Raw genomic sequence first — 16,018 nt, forward strand, 5'->3', positions numbered from 1 at the left:
TCAGGTGATTCTTGTTGGCTTTGGTTAACGTGAGCACATCTTCTTTTTCAGTAATAAAGATATGTCAAATATGCATTTTCACGTTGACATAGACTCAGCATTTTGTATTATTTTGTAGTTGTAGTTGTATTGTTCAGTGTTGGGTAAGTTACTCTGAAAAAGTAATTAATTACTAGTTACTAATTACACATTCGATAATGTAATTAGATTACTGTACAAGTTACTCTCTTCAAGAAGTATTAAATTACTTATTACTAATTACTTTCTATATTCTACATCAACCTTGATGAGTTAAGTGATTCAAGGATAGACATGCTCTTTTAATTAATTCAAATAAATAATATAAAACTACATCAAGTATTATTATTAATTACAAATGTGAGATTTATACATTAAATCACGGATTTTAAAGTTAGACTTTGAATTTTGATGTAAATTCCTCTTTTGCACACACATATATTACACAAAGTATTTAGTTTAATTACATCAGAAGTAACTGTAATTAAATTACAGAAAAAATAAGAGTAATCCCTTACTTTACTTTTTCAAGGGTAAAGTAATTAAATTACAGTAACTAATTACTTAGTAACTAGTTACACCCAACACTGGTATTGTTAAGTACATTAGAATCAGAATCAGAAAGAGCTTTATTGCCAAGTGTGCTTGGACACACCAGGAATTTGTTTTAGTGACAGAAGCTTCCAGTGCACATACAGGTTAAGAAAGTGACAAGGCACAGGTAATAAAAAGTAAAAATAAATATATGAGAGACAATTCACATTTGACAAAAAGGACAATATTAGACCTTACAGGGCAGTCGTGAAATAATTGTTAGAGAGTCGGACTCGTGACCAGAAGGTTGCCGGTTTGATTCTCAGGGCCGGCGGGTAACAACTGAGGTGCCCTTGAGCAAGGCACCTTACCCCTACTTGCTCCCCGGGCGCTGCAGTGATAGCTGCCCACTGCTCCGGGTGTACGTGTGTTCACGACTTGGTGTGAGTGTGTTCACTACTCTCTGGATGGGTTAAATGCAGAGGTCACATTTCGGGTATGGGTCACCATATCTGACTAATAGGTCACTTTCACTTTCACTTAAGGAGCTTAACAGAGGGGTCACTAGAGGTGCAGTCGTTGGTGTACAGGGAGAAGAGCAGTGGGGAGAGCACACACCCCTGGGGGGCACCAGTGCTGATGGTACAGCCGTTGAATGTGAATCTACCAATTCTAGCTGTTGTCTGTCTGTCAGAAAGCTAGTGATCCATTGACAGACAGAGCTACGAACAGAGAGCTGGGTTAATTTGGTCTGGAGGAGTGTTGGGACGATGGTGTTAAAGGTTGAACTGAAGTTCACAAAAAGGATCCTTGCATAATTCCCTGGTCTGTCCAGATGTTGTAGGGTATAATGCAGTCCCATGTTGACTGCATCTTCCACAGACCTGTTTGCTTGGTAAGCAAACAGCCGGGGGTCCAGTAAACGTCCCATGATGTCTTTCAGGTTAGCCAACACCAGTCTTTCAAATGACTTCATGGCCACAGATGTTAAGGCAACAGGTCTGTAATCATTAAGTCATGTGATTTTGGATTTCTTTGGGATGGGAATAATGGTGAAGTGTTTGAAGCAGGAAGGGACTGTGCACAGCTCCAGTGATCTGTTGAAGATCTGTGAAAAAATGGTCAACACAGGATTTCAGACAGGCTGGTGAAAAACTGTCTGGCCCTGGTGCCTTCCTTCTCTTTTGTTTCCTAAAGACCTGACGCACATTTTCTTCACTGATCTGAAGTGCAGAAGGGGAGGAGATGAGGGATGCTGGAGGTGTTGATGGCTGTGTAGAGAGGTGGTCAGTCTGGGGGATCAAATTTACAGTAAAACTCATTCAGGTAATCAGAAAGCTGTTGATTTGCCTCAGTGCTGGGAGATGGTGTCTTGTAGTTTGTAATGTCTTTGAGGCCTTTCCACACCGAGACAGGGTCGTTTGCTGAAAACTGGTTCCCTTTCTGTCGGTCTCTAGACGTTGTGTCTAGCCGACAGATGGGGTTCGTCCTTGAGAACCAATTGCTTCCGACTACTTAGAAAAGGCCAATGAAATTGGCGAACGAAATTTGCATGCCGGACTCCTCCCCCGGATACCCGGGTATAAAAGGGAGACGGCGTGCCTTATTCATTCACCTTTTGTTCTTCGGAGCCTTCGCTCATGAATTGCAGACCTTCGCTACTACTTAGCAACACAGACTGCCGGTTCTACGACGTGGGCAGCGGACTGTCCCTTCCTGTGGCGACTTCCTCTGGGCGTCTCGGCAGTTCTTGAAGTTTTCGAGTTTTTTCTCTAAAAGAGCAAATTTCTCCAGCGTGGCATGTCCCGCTGTTCTCGTGGGTGCAACACACTCATCGAGGAGGGGGACGGACAAGAGGTCTGCTTCCAGTACACTGGGGCAGCCCTTGTGGATACGTCCTGCCCGCACTGCGGGCGGTTGATGATTCAGACGTTGCATCACGGGTGGCTGTGTTCAGCCACCACCTCGTCTGCTTCCCGTTCCGTGACAGCAGTGGCTAAGGCCCTGCCGTCTACTACGGCAAGCAGCGAGGGTGATATGAGGATTACTGTGAGCGCTAATCCGTCAACCACCGGCTTGCGGTCGGTTCGCACCTTGTCTCGCTCGTCTGACCGTTCCCCATGAGACGGTCCCACTCGTCTCGTTCCTCAACCACGTATTCGGAAACGGTGCGTGATGATGATATGTCCGTTGCAGCATTGGAGGGTGACTTACTGGCATCGGATTCCGACGATTCCTCGGAGCTCCCTCCCTCGGGGGGTCGAGCCCAGGAAGAAGCGGACATCAAAATGTCAGCCGTGCTTTCCCGGGCCGCCGGCATTGGGTTGCAGTGCACCGCACTGCCTCTCCCAATGCTCGCTGCTGGATACATGGTACGTCGGGTTTGAGAGCGACTCCAAGCAGCACTCGCCCCAAGTGCCGTGTTTTCCCAGAAGTGCATGAGGAACTTAGTATAACCTGGAACGCCCCCTTTCGGCACATGCACGTCAACTAGTTCCATCGCTCTTTCTTCCCTCGATGGTGGGGCAGCTAGAGGATACGTCGATGTCTCCCAGGGGCTCGACCTAGACTCCCGTCCAAAGCATGTAGGTTTTTCGGCATCTTAGGTGTCGAAAGCTTACTCTGCTGCGAGCCAAGCTGTACCCTCTCTCCACGCTATGGCCATCCTGCAGGTCCATCAGGCCAAGGCGTTGAGAGAGCTCCACGAGGGTAAGACCGACCCAGCGCTTATGCAGGAACTCCGCGCCGTCACCGACCTCGCTCTACGGGTGACCAAGGTGACCGCATGGGCCCTGGGTTGGGCGATGTCCACACTTGTGGTCCAGTAGAGACACCTCTGGCTGAACCTTGCACAGATGAGTAATGTTGAGAAAGTCCGCTTTCTCGACGCACCCATCTCGCAAGGGGGGGGGGCTGTTTGGTGATACTGTCGAGCCGCAGTTCTCGACAGTAAAGAAGCAGACAGAGGATATCAAGCATATCCTCCCCCGCGGTGATTCTGCCGCCCTCTGGCTGTTGAGATCCCACGCACAGTCTGCTTCCCAGCAGCCCTGGTAATCTTTGACGCCTTCCGGTTTCGGCGCCCCCCACGCAGGCGGCCCCCCGGAAGAAGACATCGAAGAGGAGACCACCACCCCGTCAGCAGCTGCGGCGGAAGCAGCAGAGATTGGCGCACTGGATCATGGACGCCGTCACTACGGCGAATGTGTCCAAAGTTCACCCGCACCCACTGGGTGAGAGCTCTCTCCACACGGAGTATAGCCTCCTCGTGGGCACTGGCTCGAGGCGCCTCTCTGGTAGACTGCGGGTTGGGCTACACCCATCACCTTCGTGAGGTCCTACAGCCTCCGCGTAAAACCGGTATCAGCTCGAGACTTGCAGCGCATCAGGCAAGACCGGCGGCCGGTAGGGTGTACGCCTATGACAGTACCTTCCCCCCCTTTCTTCTAGGGGGGTCGGCGTACTAAACTAGACTCCCTTCTTCCCCCACTGGGTGAAGAACAGGCACTCCATCCATCACTAAGCAATCACCTCCTGCAGGCGGGCTGGGCAGAGCAGCCATGCCCCTTAGGCCGGGTACCAACTGAGTTATCCACAACATAGCTCAAACCGGACCTAGTGCTACTGGACGTTGTAACCCCCAAGCAGGGTGGTTCCATCTGATGTATCCTCATGATTGGTTCCCACCTTGGTAACCCATGACCTTCCCTAGGTGGACCTCCACCTTGCGGTTAACTCCTTCAGTCCGCACTTTCCTCCCATGAGTTCTCCCCTAACGGTGAGACCATGTTGGTATCTCCACTAAACGCCTCCCTGCGGTAGGAAGTGGTCTCTGTAGAGCATCCCCCATTTGAGGAAGTAGCGCTTACCCAGTGGCCTTACGGTACCGGGCAGCTTCTCGCTGTTAGAGAAACAAGGTCGCCGCCTGTGAGGTCGAAGGCAGGGGCCTTCCCACCTTTCAAGAAAAGATCTGGGACCCCCTACCTACCCACTGGTAGGTTACAATTTCGCGGGCACTTTTCTAAGTAGTCGGAAGAGATTGGTTCTCAAGGACGAACCCCAAGTACGAACCCCTCGACACAATGTCTCAATCCGTCCATCAGGGAACTGAGGTTACATCAGTAACCAAGACGTTTTCCAGCTTTTTAGTGTAGCTCTTCTGATTGACTCCAGGCCTGATACAAGATTCTGTCCCCACTCCTGTAGGCATCTTTGGCCTGGCAAAGCTGTCTGTGTTTTGGTTTGAACAATGGTTTGTCATTGTTAAATGTTAAATATGTCCTGGTAGGAATGCACATGTCCTCACAGAAACTGATGTATGATGTTACAGTCTCTGTGAGTTCGTCCAGATCGGTGGCAGCAGCTTCAAAAATACTCCAATCAGTGCAGTCTAAGCAGGCTTTTAAGGCCCACTCTGCTTCGTTGGTCCATCTCTTTACAGTCCTTACTACTGGCTTAGCAGATTTAAGTTTTTGCCTGTATGTTGGGAGAAGATGAACCAGGCAGTGGTCAGAGAGTCCTAATGCTTCTCTGGGGACTGGCTCTCAGTTAACATGTAAGTTTTGCTTTATTAAATTCTCCGAGAATGATTATAACAGAGTCCGGGTGTTGTTGTTCTGTGTCTTCGATCTGATCAGCCAGCTGTTGTAACGCGGCACTCACATGCACTTGCGGAGGAATGTAAACACTTACGAGAAGGAACAAGGAAAACTCCAGAGGTGAGTAAAACTGGTGACATCTATCCGACCTCTGCATTTCTTGGTTTAGTAATTTAAGTTACTTTGAGAGGTAACCCATAACGCAGTGTGCACGTTTTAACATATGGCCATCACTCGCCATCACAGCGAGGCACCAAATCGCTTGCAAAACCTTTACTCATTCGGTTCCCCTGTGGTGGAATGAACTGCCAGCCTCCACCCGAACTGCAGCATCCTTCACAACTTTCAAAAAACAGCATGTTCCGCATTTATTTGACTAACCAATAACTGTCTGTCTGTCTGTCTGTCTGAAAATTTTTTTATTGTCGTTCATTCTCTCCTTTGCTTAATCCAGCTTTAGTCCTCTAGTAGCATGGCCTTGTAAACTAACTGTACTGTTTAGCGTGTTGACAAAATGTTTATATGCTCTCCTACTTGTAAATCGCTTTGGATAAAAGCGTCTGCCAAATGAATAAATGTAAATAATATGGCCGCATGGGGGCGACAGAGACAAGATTATGAAGCAATCAGTGGATTTCTAGATTACATACAGTACTGCTTGACTGTAGAGGACTGTAGATACAGCCAGTCTTTTACTGGTACTTGTGTGGTGTATATATATATATATATATATATATATATAATAACATCCACTGTACAACTAAACCAATAAATACTAAAGCTAAAAAATACTAAAAAAAATAACCCATAAGTGAAACAAAACAGCAAATAAGATACACTTTTTGTGTCCATTGTGTGAAAGAGTGAGTCGGAGTGACCTGACCCTTTCTGCTTGGGTCAGAGGTCAATCTGTACTCTGTGGCTTGCATAAGTGTGATTGACAGAAGGAAGTTTCTCTTGCCTGGAGGAGAAGAGAGATATGCTAGTTCAAGCACACTTAATGTAAGTATAATTTCCTTATTTCAGTTTTGTATCTTTTTAAAACATTATAGTATCCAGAGCTACTAGTTCACTGCTTTCAATCTTTTTCTTTACAGTGTAATAATAGAAAAAGTGTATATTGACATTATAGACTTATTTGTGAGTGTGTGCATGTGCCTGTGTTTGTGTGATATAGGGTTACCACTTCCTCTTTTGTCCCTAGAGGCCACTATCCTCTTTTAACACATTTAATGGATAGGAAATAGGTTTTCCTCTTTAACTCACCCCCTCACACAAACCCTAAACACACATATCTTCATATATTTATCTACTTTGTCTATTTGATTAATTAAGAGTCAAATTTTTGTCAAATTGTCTTTATCCTATTTCTGTTCATTTAAATGTGATTTTCCCATCTCTTTTTATGAACATTTATAACTTTAAATATGGCCTGCAGAAACAAAGTTGCGTTCTTTTATCTAAAGGAGGAGAAATTTATCTGTCCCTTATCTGACCTGTCACTGAATGGCCAAGAGAAGGTCATGACCGAACTCGGTCTGTCACTCCAGCTAATCTGAGACTACATTCTGTTAGTCAGGGAATAATCCAACAGATTATCAGGAACTAGAGGAAACTCAGAGATATTTCCCCAATCCTTTTAATTCTAAAGCTCAGGGCCTCTTCGGAGACCCCCACTGGAGAGAATATTCATTGCACAAGGGGGTGGGGGAATGTGAGATTAGGAAGTGATTGTTCAGTCTTTCTCAGCTCTCATTCCCAGTAAAGATATCTTTCAAGCCTAAAAATGGTACACAACCGTGTACACGTCATCCACACAAACGCCTCCCTCTTAAACCAAACAAACAAACAAACTCCCACTAAAAGCCATCTAGTAATTAACGTTACAGTTTCATAATGTTCATCGAATAACCTTTTTGAATTAAATTGATTTATGTTTTTGCTTATTTGTTGAAGGAGATAACGTATTTACGAAATGCGCTCTGTAGAGCAGTTTGTCCGTTTAGGACTACAATAGAAACAACATGACGAATTCCATGTAAGGGGACCTGAGGTGTATGTAGACAGAAATAGCTCATTCTAAGATAATAAAAACGTAACGCTTCTTTATGTAAGGTCTATATACACCTCTGAACACATAGTTATGTACTGTATATTATATTGCATTTCTGTCATTAGATCCTTTAAGGGTGAGTAAATGATGACAAAATTTTTATTTTTGGGCGAACTATCCCTTTAATTTAAACCAACGGATATTTTTCCTATTTTACCCAACCATGGATTGAAAAAACCCAGACTTTTTTAAGAGTGTATAGGGAACATGACATCCATGTAATTCACATTTGATTTGAAGGTAAATGGTAATCAAATAATCTGTTGTCTTCACAGAAGATAGTAATTATGTAACTGGCAGGTCTCAGAGGCCTTGAAGGTTTTCTGTCTGGCACAGCTTTATCACACTCGATCAAGATGTCTCTTTACTGAACATGAATGATGATACAATATGTTGCCATAGTTTCCTGTGTGGTGCGAAGAGGATTTGCGCCTGCACCTGTGGCCTCTGGCGATATGAGAAAAAGGAAAAATTGTTCTTGGCACAACAGTGGTTGAGACCTGTCGCACGCCAGACCCTCTTAAGACCACACACAGGTGTATGTGTATGAGCGTTTCAATGTGTGTGGTCTGGTGTGGCAACAGTTATCAAAAGTGGGAGTTTCTATGCCTTAAGAGATATTACTTCTCTTGTGTTTAAATGTAATGTCCCCACCTCTCCATCCCTCCATGCACATCCCCCCCACCTCGTCTCATGTTCATCTCTGGAGAATTTCCAGTGGAAGGGATTATTGTTAAATTCACATAACCTCCAATGTTTCCTCCAGCGAATCTGACTTTTTGACAATTCACACATCTTGTCTATCATAATCATCATGTCCAATCTGGTGGCTATAAACATACAACACATACAGTATTGTAGGGCTATCAGTATGGCGATAACAAACAGTAATCTATACATATTGCCCATTAAACACAACAGACAGGTTCACTAGCAGGTTTGTAAAGTACATATCATTATCCTCTCATGCTTTTTCCCATGGGATGCAGTAATCCAGGTCTTCTGTATTTGTGAAGCAAGTATCCGCTCCAGTGGTGGGCCAAAGAATATTCTTGGGGGATTCCCAAGATTCCCAGAGTTTTACTTCCTGATCTCCTGACGGCCTCACCTTACCTCAAATATTCCACAAGTATTTTCTCACTGTACCTTTCTGTCTGAAGAATTTTGGAAACACGTGAGAAACATAATAGATTTTAAGATTCACAGCTAGATTTTTTTTACTTTGTTCTGTTTGGTGTGAGCTTTTGTTATGGCTTCTTTTAAGGAAGTTATTTACAGTAATACTGACTGATGGTTGAGTTTTCAGGTAATAAGGTACAAAAGGCAGTGAAGTTTTGTTAATAGAGCAGCTAGTACCTTTAATTACTACATAATGAAAACATTTTGTTAAAAAAAGTTATTTAAATAAGCAAATTTGTTTCACAACAGCTGGTCTCTATAAATGTTGCAAAATGTACAGAGTAGCCAGATGAACAGAGATATTGGGTGTTATCGTTTCACATATTTTAGGAAACGCTCCACGGGGTCGTATTTGGGGAACGTTGTAAACGACCAATATGGTCGTATGAGTTGCAGGACTTGTTGCAGACATAGCATTGGTGGAATGCTGTCTGACCAATAAGAAGCTATGGTAGTAGTTATTAGTTATTAATGCAAATTGGGTAAACAAATACTGAATTATTTTCATTATTAATCTGCATTCTGTTTAAGTAAAAATTTAAACAGATTGTATTTCCTTAAGGTGTAAGATTTTTTAAGATAAGCCAACGATGATAAGCTATGTCCATCAGCATCTAAAGAGTGGATCTATAATTTCGATAAAATAGTTCCTTTAAATTTTACTTTTAAAATAATTATAAAATGTTAAATGATACTTTTAAAAGAGACAGAATAGTGTCTGATATCCCATCGTAAAAGAATTAAGAGACCATTTCAAAGACCATTTTCAGTTTCTCTGAATTTACTATTTAGGTATGTGTTTATGCAAATTATTATTTTTGTTTTATTCTGAGAACTACTAACAATATTTCTGCCAAATTTCAATAAAAAATATTGTTTCCATTTGCATTTACTTGCAGAAAATAACAGAAAAGACAAAAAATAACAAAAGATGCTCGTTAATTTTTCAGACCTCAAATACTGCAAAGAAAACAAGTTCATTTTTATTTTTAAGGAATACAACAGTATACATGTATTTTAGGAAAAGTTCAAGAAAAATGCATGTGATCGTTTTATGTGATAATTGTGATTAGACAGCTACCTCCTGGCATCGGATGCGGAGACCTCTTGGAGCTCCCGCCCCCGGGTGGTCGAGCCCAAGACAAGGCGATGCAGAGATGACGGCCATGCTTGCCTGGGTGGCCGCAGTGGCCCTGCCCTCCCCGGAACACTCGCGGCTGACCTGGAAGTGCATGAGGCGCTCACAAAGACGCAGAATATGCCGTTCGCGGCATGTTCCCGTCTAACGGGCTCAGGAGCTGTTACTTTCCTGGATGGTGGGGCAGCTAAGGGATATGTCGACGTGCCCCAGGTGGAATGTGCAGTCGCGGTGCACCGCAGATGCTGCCACTTGGAGGGGTCGACCAAGGCTCCCTTCCAGGGCATGTAAGCTCTTTGACACTCGTGTCGAAGACTTACGATGCTGTGGGTTAAACTGCCTCTGCCCTCCACGCTATGACGGTCGATCAGGTTCATAATGCTATGGTGACCCATCGGGTCATAAGTCAAAGCGTTAAGATCTGGTTGATGGGAAGACCAACCTGGCTGCACAGCGCCACCGGCCTCGTGCGACAAAGATCATGGTGCTCTGGGTTGGACGACGTCCACGATAGTGGTCCAAGGGAGACATCTGTGGTTCAACCTTGCATAGTGACGCTCAGAAGGCTCGCCTTCTAGATGCGCCCATCTCGCAAGCTGGGCTGTGTGGTGAGGCTGTGGAGGTTCTCAGTGGTTAAGAAGCAGACTGCTCCGCCGTGACCCTGCCACCTATCGGTCGTCGAGGTCCCAAGCGCAGCCTGCCCCCCAACAGCCCCTACCCCCGTAGTGGCCCCTCTGGTAATGGGGCCCTCCAAGCGACAACCCGCCAGAGATGCAGAGCCCTGAGGGAGAGGGCTTCTACCCCGTTGGGAACCCGCCTAGGAGACAGAGCGGCCCTGACGGATGAGCCAGGAGGATTGAGAGTAACAGTGGGCCCGACCCCCAGGTCATCACCGGCAGGTCGAAGCGGGATGCTGCCTGCCACGTCCCCCACCCAAGCCGGGCCCTTTTTAGGGCCGGGCGCTCACTCTCTCTCAAAAGAGCTTCTCTCCGGGCTTCCCTGCAGCACTCTCGATACGATGGTGCCCTGGGCAACACAACTTCTCGCTGCCTTCTGCAATCCGCAATCTCCACTTGACGTTGCGTTGGCCGGCGGGAACACCAGGCAGGTAAGTAAGCAGAGCCGTCAACCTCCCCGGGGTTCCGCCCTGTGCGAAGTGACCGCTCTGTCAGCCACCGAACCAGCCTCCAACGGCACGGTGAATCAGATTGTCCCTCTGGTTCCGCTGTCACGGTACTTGGGCACTTGGCAAGCGCACCAGCCCGTCACGCTGGCTAGAGCCCAGGCGCCAGCCCAGGTTTAGGGGCATTCTCCACACCTCGCTTCGAGAGGAGAATGCTCCCATGCTTCGGGCCGAGGTTGCCACCCTTCTGGAGAAAGATGCGATCGAACCCGTCCCAATAACCGAGATGTCTTTACCAAACTCGTGGAGGCTGCCTTAGCTCCCCTCAGGGAGCAAGGTGTGCAAATTCTCAACTATATCGATGACTGGCTTATCTTGGCTCACTCGCGAGATGTGTTGTGTATGCACAGGGACCTCGTGCTCCGGCACATAGACCGACTGGGTCTTCGGGTCAAACCGAGAAAAGAGCAAGCTCTCCCCGGTGCAGAGCTCCTCTTATCTCGGTATGGAACATCCCCGTGCAATCCGGCGCATATGGTAGCGGTTCGGCCAGGCACAGGTGGACCTGTTTGCCTCCCTGGACTCGGATGCTAGTGCTAAGGCACGGATGCCTTAGCACACAGCTGGCCACGGGACAAGCAGAAGTACGCCTTGCCCCCAGTGATCCTCCTCGCACAGGTCCTGTGCAAGGTCAGGGAAGAGGGACACCGAGTACTGTTACTTGCGCCCAACTGGCCCAACCAGACTTGGTTCTCAGACCTGGTGGCTCTGACGTCAGTTCCCCCCTGGCCGATTCCCCTGACGAAGGACCTTCTGTTGCAGGGGAGGGCACAGTGTGGCACCCCAAGCCAGGCCTATGGAATCTCCACGTCTGGCCCCTGGACGGGACTAGGAGACCTTGAGTGGCTTGCCGCAGGTGGTCCGCGAGACCATCCTGCAGGCTAGAGCCCCCGCCACTAGGCGTTTGTACGCTTATAAGTGGCGTCTCTTCTTGTCCTGGTGTTCTTCCCATGGGGAGAACCCACGGAGTTGCCCGATCGGGTCAGCGTTGGCCTTCCTACAGGGAGACACGAGAGCAACCTCTAACCATCCACGCTGAAAGTGTATGTAGCCGCTATTGCTGCTCATCACAATCTCGTGGAGGGTAGAATCTGCAGAATCTATGCCTTTGAAGTGTTAAATTGTGCTCTTTGAGGCTCAGGTGACAGTGTGTGAATGACTGTTTGGGATTGATGTGGACCTGGGCAGTGGTGGAGGGGACCCAGAATCACTGACCCGTTACCCATTTCCACCTAACACTCACTCAACACTCAACCCACACATCATAACACACATACACACATGCACAAACTCCATCTCTTGTTTTCATGTCAGTGAGCACTAGCAACAAAGCATCTTATATCTCATGAGCAGTCCATTTCAGGTAATCAACCACCAGTGTGTCCAACAGACCTGTTGCCTTCTCCTTAGAAGGAGGACACCCCCTGCAGTCTGCCATAACAGGTCGCAGCCGCCCAAAGCCAAAACAAAATACCACAACACACGCCGCAAAGCGACGTACAGAAGACCAATTAAGAAAAATAAAGTTAGTGGTATTCACATTCACAGGACGTCTACCTCTCTGCCTCAAGCAAACTCTGTCAAGAGTCGAAGCCCATATCCTCCTTCAAATCTGTGACTGACAGGCAGGAATCTCTGAACATCACTCTCAGACTCTCTGCTTCAAACAGAGACAATAAAAACAAACCATAAACGCAACGGATCAGTGCGGATCATTCATGAGAGAGGTTATCTCTTTTATATTTGGCTTTAAATTCTCACACTAATTTGTTAACAATAGTTACAGTTGTCAGGGGCAAAGCTTTTGCATTTAAGACCTGTGTGTTTGGTTCCTCTCCCCTAGGCTTTATTATGGCTAGACGAGTCAATGTCAATAACTGTCACTTGTCAGGTGTGAGGGCAACATCCATCTGCCTTTACCTGCCATGTAATTAGAGCGGCAGCAACCTCTCGTGTTGAAAAATGCAGTTCGCCAGTCATGCCAAAACACGGGACATAGCGTGCCCGACCAGAGCTAATTTTGTATGAATGACATTTAAATTGACTCATACGTCACAAAAGAAAACTTTCATGTATTCCGTATGAAAAAGGGAATATCTGCACTAAGTTGTTGGCAGTGTCCTTTTATATTGTAATGGGGCGGGTGGCAAGACCCCTGCCTTTTCGACCTGTCTCCCCGCGACCGATCTAGTCGAAAGGTTCTCATAACTCAGTCTGCTAAAAGATATATGAGAATATTGAAGCAGTTAATTTCATCTTGATGCAACGAAGAACAATAGCGATATTGTGTAACGTCATGGGCCATGTTTTTCTCTGTGGTTTCTCTAACAGAAGGTTCCACCCTCTGAGATATTTGTCTTGCTAAGTGGCTTTCCTAGAGATAATACTGAATGGTAAGGAGCCAGCAGATGCACAGCAAATGCATAATGTCTGATTATCTGCCAGGCATTATTCAGACCAGGGGATGGCAGAAGCTGTGAGTCATTCACATGATCTACGGGTTGATGCTTCCACCTAATGTGATGACTTGGGCTGCTTGTCTCCATGTAAGGAGACCAATTACAGCCGAACTACTTCATTTACGTCATCAAAATGCAGATGTAGGGATATTGTTTTAAAGGAGACTTTCAACAAACTTTGTGTTTTCTCTTCTAAACAGTAAATCCCACAACAGTTATTTTGTTTTGTATCACCACAAAAGACTTTACAAATCCCTTTGCGCTGTGCATGTACTGTATACAGCACTATGGTTGAAGGGAGGGTCATGAAATAAAAACCAAATAAACTCATTGAAGTGAGTTAAATTCCATGTTTAACTCAGAGTTTAAGTAAAATGACTAGATCTGTGAAAGATGCTTTATTATTTTTGTTGTACAAGAAGAAAATTATCAAATGATGACAGTGAAGTCAAATCATGTTTGTTTTGCAAAAAAACAAACAAATCTAAAATCATTTTTGCAACAAATAAAAAACAAACATACTATAAAACAGTTCTTTTACAAACATTTTAAATGACTAAACATGACTCATAAGCAAAATAGGAACTGATAAAAAATGCATAAACACTGAAGATTGAAATAAAGCAATCCAAACAAATGATAAATGATTATATTTTTTATTTCCAGAAATTACATTCAAAATACATTGTTAAGTAAAAATATTTATCAAATATGTTTCAAAATCATATTATCCAATCTATATGTACTTTGACACACATCAGAACATTATTTGTGCGTTTAATGTCTGTTAATTGAGGATTAACTGGTTATAATCAGAATTTATCTGGAATGAATCTCTGATTAGTATTCATTTAGTATTGACTGGTTTAATATTAAGTATGTCTGTGTGTTGTTCTGATTGAATGAGTCACACACCTGAGGTTCCTGTTTTGCTCAGGCCTCTTTTGAGCCTTTCAGCAGCCACAGGAAGCCACACATCCATCTTCAACCTTTTCAACACACTCACATACACACGCGCACACACGAGCAAAAACACATTTCAGAACAGTCTGGCACAACTTCCCCTCTACTGACACATTGGTATCCAAGGACTTGTCAAAATAAGGTTTGTAAAAGAGAAATATATCAAAAAATAAAAGTGATAATTTAGATCAAAACAAAATATATTGAATATATTGAAATATATTTTTTAAGGTACCAAAAAGATTTAGCGAAAATAATTTTATGTTTCATTTGAACTGAAAAAACAAAGCATATTAAAATTTTAATCGTAGAATATTTTATTACCTACGCATTCTAGTTTGGTTAAAAATGGTTTTCATGGCTAAAAAGGCTACTTGCATGTTTTTTAATTTGCCTTTTCAGATAGAAATCAGATTTTAAAAATAATCATTTCAAGAATTTCAAGACTTTTTTTACCTTAAACATCAAAAACATCAAGCATGGTAAAAATATGGTGATCACAGAAAATGTTTGTTTGAATATGTTTGGGTTAAAATATAATAAAATATTGTATTAGCATAAATACAAAGGTATATTAACATAAAAAATAAATAGGGTGATTTAAAAAATGGTGTCTCTGAGATTATGTCCCTTGGATCTGACGACATGAAAGCTTTAAATGATGTCCACAGTTAAACAAGCACGCACACACACACATTTTTCACATAATTCACAGACTGCCGGGAAACATCTATATAGAGTCTGTCTGTCGACAGTGGAGGATTGTTTTGTTTGAACCATTCTCCGGCTGCTTTGATTTGAGCTCTGTGTTGTTTTTAAAGCCTCAGGTTGCTCATTGCATCACCTACCATGAGACAGAAAAATATGTCTTTCGTCATTCGTGTCCTGGGAAATTTGCATTTTTTCTCCCTGCATAAAAATTCCAAACTTTCAAAATGACTCCAAACTTTCAAGACAATTACTTTTTAATTATATGGCATTGTTATTTGTTAAAAACACATCCTATATACATATCTAATTGACATAGGTCTACTTTTGTATACTTATGAAAATAAGTTAAAATGAGCATTATGACGGCTGGCATTTTAAGGAAGATACGAATGCCATCCTTGCAGATACAGCTATTGCATATGTATAAAACACTCTTCTTTCATATTTTTCTCACCAGAGACCTACAACGATGCAGGAAAACCAAACAGACATGTTTTCAATTGAACTCAACCAGCTATCTGAAGAATCTCTGCTCTGATACTCACACTGCAGTAAACAAACATTTTAAACATCTCTAGACAGGTTTGTATTGTTTCATCTTATCTGACGATTCATGTGTGGCAAATACATCATTTAATGTAATAAGTGAAATGAGTCATGAAAGTCTTCCAAATTAAGACTTCATATGAATGTCAGCCAGTAGATGAGACAAAGATAAGGCACTTTCCTTTATTTTGATGCTAAATTATGTAACTTTACAAGCTTAGCCTTACATCATTCAATATATATGGTACATGAAAAGACTCAAAAATGCATGTTCAAAAATGTGTGTTGTAATGAGTTCATGTGTAATTCTATCATTAGAGATTGATATACATTTGATGTATATGCTGTGCATTTGCGCTGAGTGTGATGTGAGGTAATTGCAGGAGAATTAGGCCCTTTTATATGGCTGTCATATTGTCAACATGGCTCGTTAAATCACCTTTCCACTCCTCTGCCACTCCCCTCCAGTTCTGTCATTCTCTCCTTCTCTTCATTTTCTTTTTCATTTGTTCTAATTCCCGGGCTGGCCAGGTCTTGCCTGGATTTGAGCAGTGCTGGGTTTCAAAGGGGTAAGTG

This window comes from Triplophysa rosa, linkage group LG9 (genome assembly GCF_024868665.1).
Source record: "Triplophysa rosa linkage group LG9, Trosa_1v2, whole genome shotgun sequence".
Taxonomy (NCBI): domain Eukaryota; kingdom Metazoa; phylum Chordata; class Actinopteri; order Cypriniformes; family Nemacheilidae; genus Triplophysa; species Triplophysa rosa.